The following is an 11814-nucleotide window of genomic DNA, read 5'->3' on the forward strand; positions in this document are numbered from 1 at the left end:
AAAGGAGAGTCTGGCATATGGTGGAGGCCTTTTTATTGGATGTTGGGAATGCCTCTACCCATCCTGAAAAGGTATCAACAAACACCAAGAAGTATTTGAGGCGCCGGACAGAAGGCATGTGCGTAAAATCGACCTGCCAGTCGGCCGCAGGTTTGAGACCTCTGGCCTGGTGGGAGGGGTATGGCCCAGGTTTGAGAGGGGTGTTAGGATTGGTACACTGGCAGATTGTGCATGAGGAGGAAACTTTTGCAAGAGGGCTTTGTCAGATGGGGTGATTGAGAAGAAGGCTTGTAAAAACTGGGATAAAGCTTGGGGGCTAGAGTGAAACAGGTCATGGTGTTACCCTTGGTGTTAAGCAGACCGTGTTCTTTCCATATGGTGGCATGAGAGTTCTTCCTTCAGCTAGAACGCAGGCTTGCATGGCGGCGATAAGTTTGGCCTGCTGGTTGGTAGTACCCTTGGGTAAAGGTTGGGCCTCTATAACCGAATCAAAGGAGACTATGGCATACCCTGCGTAATGAGTGTTTCCTTCCTTGAATGAGGACCCATCCATGAACCATGTGAGATCAGCGTGAGATAGGGGTCCCTCAGTGATGGAAGAGCGGTAAGGTATAAAATTTTGAAGGCTTTCTACGCAGCTGTGCAAAGGGGTGTTGGGGGAATGTGGTATAGGCAGTAGGGTGGCCGGATTTAGGGGTGGGCAGGTAGTGAAGGATAGGGCAGGATTTTCCAGAAACGAGGATAGGAGGGTTAGGATTCTGGAAGGTGGGAGGGATTGGAGAGCCTTATAGGTAAGGAGGTCTTTGAGGTGATGTGTTGAGAGAATGGTGAGAGGTGCCCCAAATATTAATTTGGATGCCTCCGTATGCAGTAACTGCCCTGCTGCCAGGGCTCTTAAACAGGGTGCCCAGCCTTGTACAGTGGGGTCCAATTGTTTTGATAGGTATGTTACGGGGGCAAAGGAGGGGCCATAATTCTGTCCTAGAACACCCAGAGCTTGTCCCATATTTTCATGAACATAGAGGGAAAAGGGTTTAGTTAGATCAGGGAGATGAAGTACAGGGGCTGTTAGAAGGGCCTGTAGTGACAGGTGGGGGTCAGTCCTTGTGAAGGCAAAAATGTCTTGAGCATAGGTTTACAGCGCGTATGGGAGTATTGAAAGGGGAGCGAGTGGGATGGAGATACCCCTTTTTTTAATAGGTCCAGATTGATGGGGCTTAACCTGAGGAGGGCTGTTGTGGGTAATGGATACTGAGCCTGACAAATATATTTGGAGGGGTCTTTTAGTTTTATGTGTACAGGGGAACACTGGGCCAGAGCGGGGCTGGCAGTGTCCCAAACTGTGGGGTTAACAAGGTGCGTTAGCATGGGTAAGGACTTTGGAGGGGTGGAATTAGTAGGATCTTGGGAGTAGCGCTAGGAGGAAGGAAACGGGGGAAGAGGAACAGGACAGGGGCAAAGTAATGGAGACTTGAAGCCGTGATAGGATGTCCCGACCCAACAAGGGGAGGGGCATTGTTGCATGACTAGAAAGGAATGGGAGAAAACGGATTGAGTGCCTTGAAGGCAGCAGGTTAAAAGAGGGGTTTTTGGGGGAAAGATCTGTTTACCTCCTACCCCGACTATAGGAGAGCTGCTGGAGGTGGTGGGGCCTTTATGTTCCCTTAAGACCGAAAAGGTGGCTCCAGTGTCCAGGAGGAAAGATATTGGGTGGCCGTCCACAACCATGGATACCCTGGGCTCTTGCTTTGTTATAGAGATGGTCGGGAAGGGCCCAAGGCTCCTTCAGTCCTCCTCAGCGAGGCCCACCATAGGTGGTGTCCACGGTTCGGGAGACTGTGGGGCAGTTGGTCCCTCACCCCTTCGGGCAAGGGGGCAATCAGATCCCCAATGTCCCTTCTTTTTGCATTTTGGACAAGGAGTGGTGGGTGGCCTGGGGGTGGGGCAAGCCTTTGCCCAATGCCCTTCCTTTCCACATTTAAAGCAGGCTCCAGGGAGCATTAATCAGCTACAATGTATATCGACAAAATAAAATTAAAAAATAAAAAAAAAAAAAAAAAAAATATATATGTTTAAACATGAAAAAAAATAAATAAATAAAGCAGGCTCCAGGTGGAGGCTTAGAGGTGGAGGCTGTGGGAGGGCGCCCAGGGGGTTTGATAAGCCGGGCCAACATCTGGAAGTTGGCGTGGTCGGCCTTTTGTTTTCGACGTTCTTTTTCCTCCTCCCGATTATGAAAAACCTTGAAGGCCACTGACAGGATTTCGGTCTGAGGGGTTGCAGGACCCTGCTCTAATTTTTTAAGTTTAGTTTTAATGTCGGGGTAGGATTGGGCCAGGAAATAGGTCATAAGGACATGCCGGCCGTCTTCTGAGCCTAGTCTTTTTTCTAATTCTTTAAGGTCAGCTAGGGAAAAGGGAACATGGACCCTAACTACTCCTTCGGCCCCAGCTACCTCACATAGTGGGGCGATTGTTAAAGGGGCGGGGGGAGGTCCTCGGGAACAGGTGAAAGGGGCTTAGTGGGTCAGGAGTAGGTGAGGGTAAAGATGGGGGAGTGGATGGCGCAGGAGGTGCAGAAGGTGACACGGATGATGGGGGAGGAGGAGTGGACGCCAGAGGCACTGGGGGAGGAGGAGGTCGGTAGGGTGGGGGTTCATCAGCAGGGTCGAAGGTGGAAGAATTGAGGGGTGACTGTGAAGAGGGTTTACAGGCTAAAAGGAATTGAGAGGGAGCACAGGAGGAGCAGAGGGCGGGATTCTGAGCCAAGAGGCGAAAAGCCTCAATGTAGGGGATCTCCTTCCATTTTTTTAGGCGCTGGCAGTAGTTAAAGAGGTCTCGTAGAATGTTAGAATCTAGTGTGCCCTCAGGGGGCCATGTGTTTTGATTATCTAAAGGATAATAAGGCCCATCTTGTGTACAGAATTTGGTGAGGAGTTTGGGCTCAATATCCGGCCTGAGGGAAAGGTTGGTGAGGTTTTTCAGAAGGCATTGAAGTGGAGAGTCCCCTACGGAGGAGGAGGAAGCACCCAATCTGGTCTCTTAATGGGAATTTAGACAGAAATCGGACAGAGATTTAGTGATAGGACAGATCCTTAGGCCGGTTGGGAAAGACGGGATCCTAGAGGGCGTCCCCAGTAGGTCACGTCAGTCCTGGCAGGTTCAGGTACAAACCAGGAGGAGAGAAGGGAGGTGTGGGTCGTCACTCAGACCTCCACTTCTCTAGGGCAAAAGCCCAGTGCCTGAAGGAACCTAGCGCCAGGATTTTCTGGTTGCGTCCCGGACCCGGGAAGTGGAGAGAAGATTGTGGTGGACAGGAGGGTGAAGGAGAGAACAGAATGGGGCTTTTAACCTCCAAAAATGAAAGTAAAAGTTTACTGGGGCTTTGGAACCTGTTATAGTTTGGGAATTTATGGTGGTCGTGAAGACCGTGGTGGGGTGGGGTATGGGCGTTAGGGGCTACCAGACGATCTAGACTCCCTGTGGTAGCCTGAAAAAGGGCTGGTGCCCTTTAGGAAAGGGGGCTTACCTAATGATGAGCTGGTGGTGAGTGGAAGGAGCCAGTGCCGAAAAGAATGGACGAGGGTGGACCGTCAATGGTGAGCAGTGGAAGGGAGGCCCGTCCTGTCGGGACGGAGTTCCCAAGGGGCGACTCGAAAAGTGCTGCCGCTGCCATTTGAAAAGTGTTACAGCTCGAGGGAGCCCCGAGGGGCGGCTCGGAAAGTGTTGCCGCTGCGATCCGAAAAGTGTCGCCGCTCGAGAGAAACTCCGTCCCGGGTTTCGGCACCAAATGAAAGGACGAGTCGACACCAGTTGACGATCCACCGGAGAGAGCTCATTTATTAGGTGGCACACACACATATATATAGGGCTCTTAGGGAAGGCTGATTGGCTCAAAATACAATCCCTACTTAACATACCGCATGGGGTTTGGGGGGAGCTGATTGGTGTGTAATTCGCGCCTGCGGGAAGGAGACGGAAGAGAAGGGCAACCAGCGCCATGATGGGGTGTGGCCGAGAAGGACTTATGTGATCAGGGTGTGATCCCTTGGGGCATTTGGGTTCTTACAATATGTCTTTCTCCTCTTTCTCTTTCTCCTGTGCTGGTTAACTGAAATTCCCCAGGTGGTTTGGATGAATCACAGCCCAAATCTCCAAACTCAGTAGGGCAGACATCTTCTGGGAAGTGAAGCTAAGCCATGTGTAGAAGTGAGCAGGGGATTATTTCCCACTCTGAGTGTAGTGTGTGTGTGTGTAATTGATGGCCAGGTTTGGAGATACTAACCTATTTATTTCCAGAGGAGAGGTGACCTGATAACCTTTTTGGTGATCACTATCAGTAGTCAGGAAAGGGCTAATAGTGTTAGTGTGACAGTGTCCTGAGGACAGTAGAGAAACCCAAGTTGCAGAAGCACCTGGTCTGTGCACTCTGGCCAGACTCTCCTCATATCCTGATTCTACAGGAACAGGTGTTTGCACAAAAGGGAAGGGGCTCAGGCTTTGGATGGGGCCTGGTGAAGGGTGTGCCATTGTAGTCATGACAGAATTTGCTAGTCATGACATTGGCGTTCAAGAATCAAGAAGCACATGGAGGTGTTTTTCAATCCCACATTCTGCCTGGACTGTTGAGATCTGCTAATCCATTAGAAGAGAAGGCTCAGATCCACCAATTACTGGCCCTTTGCCATAGCCAGGGACCGCCTGTCCTAGATGGCTACTGATATTGTTCAAGGAGACATCTCTGGAACCCCAAGCCCATGACTTGGCCTATGCCAGGCACCTGGTAAGTGGTGCTGGTTTCCACTGTCCTCTGCCACACACTATGGAACATGCTGGTACCACTGCTGTACCTTTCCATAATGTGGGCCTCCCTTTTGCCATCTCCTTGCACAATTGTGCCTGTGCCTGGCACCATCCTTGCCCAAGATCACCACTCATATTCAGCTGAAAACATCTTTTTAATGTAGAAGTTAGACTTCTTATTGAGTTGAAATTTATCTGTTCTATTCCTGATGCTACAGTATTATCAGTTGCATTGGTACCCATTCTACAGTTTGTTTCAGTCATCCTGATGGGGTGGACCTTCTGAAATCCAGTATGACCCTCCCCTCAGGAAGCGACTTACTAGGCCATTTGTCAAAAAGTTCTGGACCTGAGCGGCAGCTACTGGGAGGCACCACCAGGCTTTTTCCACATCCGAGGGGCAGAGGTCCTTAGTAATTACAGGGGGCAAGAGCTGAGTCATGCTTGCTTTCTTGCTGCTGTGTAGTTCTGCTGAGGGTCCCTGGTACCTTCTTGTTCCTGGAGGCTTTCCCTCCAGTGAGTGTGGTGACAGGCGCATCAGGTGCTGCCCCAATGATGTCCCAGTCTTTGAGCCGTGTGAGGTCCGATTGGGAAGGTGTCTTAGTCCATTTTGTGTTGTTATAACTGAATAACATGGACTGGGCAATTTCTAAAGAATACAGGTTTATGTAGCTTATGATTCTGGAGGCAGGAGAATTCAATAGTTCAATGCATGGCACCCGCCTGTGGTGAGGGCCTTCCTGCTGTGTCATGACATAATATGAGACATCACATGGCAAGACAGAGCAAGCATGCTAGTTTAGGTCTCTCTTCCTCTTCTTAAAAAGTTCCATCATGAGGGTTCCACCCTGATGACCTAATCTAACCCTAATTACCTGCCGAAGTCCCCACCTCCAATCAACATCCTTATTGGGGAATTAAGTTCCAGCAGGTGAAGTTTGGGGGCACATTCAAACCATAGCAGAAGGGAAGGCCAGCTGCAAGTGCTCATCTCCTGGCTAGGTGGCATTGCTCTCTCTGCATCTGCCCCCGTGGATTTCTACAGCAGGAGAGTATCCAGAGTTGAGGGAAGCTGGTATTGCCAGAAATGAAGCCCCTTTCCCCATTTTGTGCCAGTCTCTCAGTTGTTTTTGCCCTAGTAATAAAGTCCTTTGTTGAAGTTACTGTCTTATCTGATTTTAACAGTTGTTTTTGCTAAATGTCTTTTCAAAAGGTAACTTTTTCTGTAATACTGGTTAATGTAATAAAAATATTGCCTGTGGCCAAATACATTTTAACTTCCTGCTTCAATTATCTCTGTATGAATTTCCTGTTGGTTAATAATGTGTGAACCACAAGACAAAATTCTTAATGTTTGTCTCCACTGTGAATTTTCACATGCTAAGCTAGGAATGATCTATGAATTGCAATTATTTAAATTTTATTTTATTGTCTGCAATAAATTATGTAAAGGTGAATATGGTTACAAGATCATACAATGGGTTTATATTCTTTCTATTTTATACGAATTCTCTGATATTGAGTAGAAATGAACACATTCCTTTCTATCCATATCCAATACATTCATCGGGTTTTTCTCCGGTATGAATTTCTCTTGCTCGGCAATCGTGCAGCCAAGTCTAAAGGATTTCTCAAATTGAACACATTTGTCAGATTCTCTCCAGCTTGTATTATCTCATACCGGCAAGGGTGGAGTCAGGTCTAGAGGCCTTTCCTTATTCATATTATGTGTAGGGTTTCGCTTCGGTATGAGTACCGTGATGAATACTATGAATATAAGATATGAGGATTGACTAATTTAACATGTTCCTTACTTTAATAAGATTTATATTCAGCATGAATTTTCTAATGCTGAGTAAGATGTGATCCAGAACTAAATGTATTTGCAAACTGATTTAAATTGTGGGTTTTCTCTGCACTGTGTATTTGCTGATGTTGAGTAAAATCTGAGCATTAACCAAAAGTTTTTGCCTTTTCCTAAATTTGTAGGATTTTCCTGCAAATAAAATCTCTGTTCTTGGGCAAAATAATAAAATTCTTTTCACATGTATTATATTTCAAGGGTTTTTATTCTGCATAAGCGACTTTGTTTTATTGTGACAATTTATTTGGAAAATTTTTAACATATATAATATTCTGATATTATCGCAATCCTTTTTGTGAAAATGCTCTTGTTCAAAAACCACTGCCTTCAAATGGAAACCTTCACCAAGTTTGTTACATTTGCCTCCTCTTTTCACAGTTTTTTTCTATTTGAAATACAATTGATTGTATGTATCTGTGGAGCACAGAGTTAAATATCAATACCTGTGTGCAATACATAATGTTCAAATCAGGATAATCAGTATATTCAACATACACAACATAATCATTTTTTGTGACCCTTTACCAATTTCTTGCAAGCCCCTCTCCCTTTTTTCTGCTTCTGGTGGCCTCAGTTCTTTTCTCTCTTTTTAAAAGTTCAGTGAATTATTGTGATCATTGTATCTTTCATTTTTTTATTTATTTGTTTATTTTTTTACTTCCCACTTATGGTGAGAACATGTGGTATTTCTCTTTCTGTGCCTGGCTTATTTCACTTAACGTAATTTTCTTTAAGTTCATCCATGTTGCTGTGAATGGCAGAATTTCATTCTTTTTTATGGCTGAGAAGTATTTCATTGTGTAAATATACCACATTCTCCTTACGCAGTCATGTGTCGATGGACATTTAAGTTGGTTCCAACTCTTGGCTATTATAAATAGAGCTGTGATGAACATGGGAGTGCAGCTATCACTTCAACGTGATGATTTCCATTCCTCTGGTTGTACACCCAGCAGTGGAATTGCTGGATCACACGGCAGTTCTATCTGTAGTTGTTTGAGAACCTCCATACTGTTTTCCATAATGGCTGCACTGATTTACAGTCCCACCAATAGTGTAGGAGGGTTCCTCTTTCTCTGCATCCTCACCAGCATTGGTTATTCATTGTCTTTTTGATAATAGCCAGTCAAACTGGGGTGAGATGGTATCTCAGTGTGGTTTTGATTTGCATTTCCAAGATGCTTAGTGATATTGAGCATTTTTTCATGTGTCTGTTGGCCATTTGTATATCTTCCTTTGAGAAATTCCTATTCAGCTCTTTTTTTTTCTTTTTATATAAATGTGTCTTTAATTTTTTTTCACATGTAAAATGATGGGGTTTTTTATTTCTTTTTTTTTATAGTAAGTTCATTCTAAGATGTTGTTCGGGGGGAGGGGGAAATGGGGGTGGGGTTAGCCCACGGCTGGCTCTGTTGCTGGCCTGGTTACAGTCAGTGTTGGGTGGGCCGAGGCCTGGAGCCCCAAAATAATGAGGTTTTTTAAATTTGACACAAACATTGTGTAATGATTACCACAATCAAATTAAGTAACACATCCATCACCAACCATGCTGTACTTTAGATCTCCAGAACTTGTTCATCTTCTAACAAAATTTTTGTTCCTTTTGACCAACATCTTCCCATTTTTCGCACCCCACCTCCAGTCACTGGTAACCACCATTCTACTTTCTGCTTCTGCAAGTTCACCTTTTTAAGATTCCACATGTAGGGCTGAGCCTGTGGTGCACTCGGGAGAGTGTGGCGCTGGGAGCGCGGCAACGCTCCGCCGCGGGTTCGGATCCTATATAGGAATGGCCAGTGCACTCACTGGCTGAGTGCTGGTCACGAAAAAGACAAAAATAAAAAAATAAAAAAAAAGATTCCACATGTAAGTGAGATCATGCCATATTTGTCTTTCTGTGTCTGGCATATTTCACTTAGCATAATGTCCTCCAGGGTCTTTTTTCCTCTACATCTCAAATCGACCTTTGCATTGTCACTTTGCTTTTTCAAAAATGAAAATGGTATCATGGCTAGTATGCATGAATGTCCTAGCTAGATACCAGCTAGGGACTTGGTAGGATCTGGATTAGCTGTAATGTACACATCAATGATAACTAGTAAAATATATATAGTAGGAAAAATGACACACTTCAAAATGCAAGAATACAACTATAAATAAACCTAAGAAGGTTGCAATCATCTGTATAAAGGACATAAGTAAACTGTATTCCTGACTGCAGACTCAATACTGTAAAAACCAAATGATCCCTAAACCTAATCCACGAATTTAAGGCCATTTTAATCAATTTCCTAAATGGAATCGGGCCTATAGTACAATTATTCTTCATTTTAATTGGCAAGAAAAAAATATTAGAACAACCAAGAGTATTCTGAGGATAGAGGTAACATAGGAAGAGTCATCTTACAAGATATTACACTGCATTATAAACTATAGTAAATAAAACATTGTGGCATAGAGCAGAATTAAAGAGATCACTGAAACAAAATTTAAAATCCAGAATTAGGATTAAATATGTGAAAGACTAAATATCTGGAAAAATATCTAAATAGCTAAGAAAAATATTTAAAAAATAAGTTGAGAGGGGAACTTGCTTTACTATATACAAAATTATTAGAAACTTACTTAACACTAGGTTATAATGGTTGACTGTGGAGTATACTAACATTTATAAAGCAAATGTATTTCACAGGGCTTAGCTTCCAAGGCCCTGTAGTTTCAGGTATAGCCTAACTTTTTAAAATTACACATAGAAATGTTAAGCTTGCAAAAAACAGGAAACTTTCCCTGGGCTAAAGTCTCTGTTGTAGATAAAGAATTGTAACACAGCAAAATTGCTGGCTCTAAGGGCAGATGTCCTCGGTGCAGCTAAACCTAATGATTGTTGCCATGACAATTATTTTACTGTTCTTTTTGTAACCACCTATGTTCCTTTTCTGTAACTTTCTGGCCTGGAGAATAAATACTGAGAGAAGACCCTAGTTCTATTTTTCCAAGGAATGCTACTCCCTTGAAGTTTCCTGAAAAATTAATGCCTTCGGGGCCTTTCATTGCTCAGAAGAAATAGGCTTTGAGTAATCCTCTGCATCTCCATCACCCTGGAAGAGGTGACAGACCAAAAAATCAGTAGAAAGCAGAGTTCCAATGTATATCCATGTGTATAAGGAAAATAATATATGACAAAGGTGATGTTTCACGTTTATGGGAACCAATAGGGCTGATATGATGTAAAAAGAAAAAACAAAACATGGATCCCTACATCGTATCATATATAATGACAAACTCCAGATGGATTAAAATTAAATTTGAAAAATAATAAAATGTTATAATAAAATATATATGGTGAAGGATAAACAAGAAGGACAACCCTGAAGCCATAAAGTAAATCCTAGACCTCATTTAAAAATTGTTTTTAATCCACAAGATAATATGTACCATAAAAAAAGACAAGCTATAGCTTGGGAAAAATATTTGCAACACTTATAACAACAGAGTCAATATCCCTAATAAACAATATCCCCACAAACTACTATGTAGAAGCTAACATACAAATAGAAAAATGGACAAAGAATGTAGAGGCAAGTCACAGAACAAGAAAGAATTGTAACTATTTTAAAATTAGTTTTGTTTATCTTTTCAATGTCATGCCATGTGGGTATAGTTTTAAAGTGATAGAAAGTCCATATTTATGAGGGGCAGTGTGATGAATCCCATGTGCACATCTGCAGCCCTGACTTTTTTTCTGAACTCTAATTCTATATTTTCAACTGCCTACTGCACTTTAATGATTGGAAATCTAATTCACACTTCAAATCTTTGTTTAAGATCCAAAAAAATTCATCCTATTTTTAAGCACACAATAACACACAATCATTGTATTAAAATTAGTGAGAAGAAACTGGAACCCTCCTACTTTGCTGGTGGAAATATCAAATGGTACAGAGGTTTAGAAAGATAGTTTGAATGTTCCTCAAAAAGCTAAACATAGAGTTACCATGTGACCCAGAAAGTTCACTCCTAGGTATATAACTGTGATACTGTAAAATATATATTTGGTCTTCTTTGCTGCTCCCCTCCCTGTTTCCTGGCAAAAAGCTCCTAAAAGCCTTGGGATTGCCTTTGGAGCGATGAGTGTCTTTTGTATACTAATGAGATTGGCCGTGGCCCCTAGATAGCTTCGGGATGGGGCTGGTCACCAGAAAGACCAAGGCATGATTAGACAGTTAGGACTTTTGCCCCCACCCCAACTTTTGGGTAGAGGAAAAAAGCTGAAGGTTGAGTTGATCACCAATGGCCAACATAACGAAGCCTCCATAAAAAGCCAAAAGTCCTGGGTTCAGAGAGTTTCCAGATAGCTGAAGATATGGAGGTACCTGGACCGTGATGTGCCAGGGGAGGTCATGGAAAGTCCACGCCCCTTCTCCCATACCTCACCCTGAGCTCTTCTTCCAGCTGTTTGTTCATCTGTATCCTTTGTAATATCCTTTATGATAAACGAGTAAACATAAAAGTGTTTCCCTGAGTTCTGTGAGCCACTCTGGCAAATTAATCAAACCCAAGGAGAGGGTCTTGGCAACCCCTGATGTATTACCAGTTGGTCAGAAATACAGGTCACAACCTACTACTTGCAACTGGCATCTGAAGTGGAGGGCAGCCCTGTGGGACTGAGCTCTTAGCCTGTGGGATCTGACGCTACCTCCAGGTTGATAGTGTCAGAATCAAATTGAATTAGAGGACACTCAGCTGGTGTCTGCTGGAGAATGCACTGGATATTTGAATGCTTCGTATGCGGGGAGAAACCCTCACACAACTGGCATCAGAACTGTTATACTGAGTGACTGTGTAAGGGAGAGAGGAAGAAACACCTTGGTTTTTCCTTTCTCAGAATAACCAAGAGAACTGAAAACATATGTTTACACAAAAACTTATACATGAATGTTCATAGTAGCATTATTCCTAATAGCCAAAAAGTAAAAACAAGCCAAATGTTTATCAATTGATGAATAAACAAAATGTAGTATGTCCATACAATGGAATATTACTCAACCATAAAAAGGAATAAACTGACGCATGCTACAACATGGATGAACCTTGAAAATATTATAAGGGAAAGAAGCCAGACACAGATAACCACATTCTGTATGATTC

The sequence above is a fragment of the Cynocephalus volans genome, chromosome X (assembly GCF_027409185.1).
Source record: "Cynocephalus volans isolate mCynVol1 chromosome X, mCynVol1.pri, whole genome shotgun sequence".
NCBI classification, from domain to species: domain Eukaryota; kingdom Metazoa; phylum Chordata; class Mammalia; order Dermoptera; family Cynocephalidae; genus Cynocephalus; species Cynocephalus volans.